General features: G+C 41.5%; 1 non-coding gene across 1 annotated transcript; it reads left to right on the forward strand.

Moving 5' to 3' along the window:
• The first annotated feature begins 879 nt into the window (after positions 1–879).
• LOC130958679 (small nucleolar RNA R71) lies at positions 880–987 on the forward strand. Its single transcript, XR_009077789.1, has one exon. It is a non-coding gene; the product is annotated as a small nucleolar RNA R71 (small nucleolar RNA).
• The last annotated feature ends 390 nt before the right edge of the window (positions 988–1377 follow it).

The raw sequence follows: 1377 nt of genomic DNA on the forward strand, positions 1-1377 counted from the left end.
ATCAGATTCCCATGGTTCCTTATTGAGGAACTCATTGGAGGCCAGTGGACGTCCATTGAGGTCTTCCTCAGTGGCGTTCACTGCCTCTTCCTCCTCTCCTAGTTCGGCCATGTAGGTCATGTTAATGGCCTTGCATTCTCCTTTTAGATTCTCTTCTGTATTTCTTGGAAGAGTACTAGGAGGGAGTTCAGTAATTTTCTTGCTCAGCTGACCCACTTGTGCCTCCAAGTTTCTAATGGAGGACCTTGTTTCAGTCATGAAACTTTGAGTGGTTTTGATTAGATCAGAGACCATGGTTGCTAATTCAGAGTGGCTCTGCTTATAATTCTCTGTCTGTTGCTGAGAAGATGATGGAAAAGGCTTGCCATTGCTAAACCTGTTTCTTCCACCATTATTGTTGTTGAAACCTTGTTGAGGTCTCTGTTAATTCTTCCATGAGAAATTTAGATGATTTCTCCATGAAGAATTATAGGTGTTTCCATAGGGTTCTCCCATGTAATTCACCTCTTCCATTGAAGGGTTCTCAGGATCATAAGCTTCTTCTTCAGATGAAGCATCCTTAGTACTGCCTGGTGCATTTTGCATTTCAGACAGACTTTGAGAAATCAAATTGACTTGCCTAGTCAATATTTTGTTCTGAGCCAGTATGGCATTCAGAGTATCAATCTCAAGAACTCCTTTCTTCTGATTTGTCCCATTGTTCACAGGATTCCTTTCAGAAGTGTACATGAATTGGTTATTTGCAACCATTTCAATTAGTTCTTGAGCTTCTGTAGGCGTCTTCTTCAGATGAAGAGATCCTCCAGCAGAGCTATCCAAAGACATCTTGGATAGTTCAAAGAGACCATCATAGAAAATACCTATGATGCTCCATTCAGAAAGCATGTCAGAAGGACATTTTCTGATCAATTGTTTGTATCTTTCCCAAGCTTCATAGAGGGATTCTCCTTCCTTCTGTCTGAAGGTTTGGACTTCCACTCTAAGCTTACTCAATTTTTGAGGTGGAAAGAACTTTGCCAAGAAGGCATTGACTAGCTTTTCCCAAGAGTTCAGGCTTTCTTTAGATTGTGAGTCCAACCATATCCTAGCTTTGTCTCTTACAGCAAAAGGGAATAGCATAAGTCCGTAGACCTCAGGGTCAACCCCATTAGTCTTGACAGTGTCACAGATTTGCAAGAATTCAGCCAAAAACTGATGAGGATCTTCCAATGGAAGTCCATGGAACTTGCAATTTTGTTGCATTAGAGAAACCAATTGAGGCTTAAGCTCAAAGTTGTTTGCTCCAATGGCAGGGATAGAGATGCTTCTCCCATAGAAGTCGGGAGTAGGTGTAGTAAAGTCACCCAGCACCTTCCTTGCATTGTTGACATTGTTGTT

Source organism: Arachis stenosperma, chromosome 10 (genome assembly GCF_014773155.1).
Source record: "Arachis stenosperma cultivar V10309 chromosome 10, arast.V10309.gnm1.PFL2, whole genome shotgun sequence".
Taxonomy (NCBI): domain Eukaryota; kingdom Viridiplantae; phylum Streptophyta; class Magnoliopsida; order Fabales; family Fabaceae; genus Arachis; species Arachis stenosperma.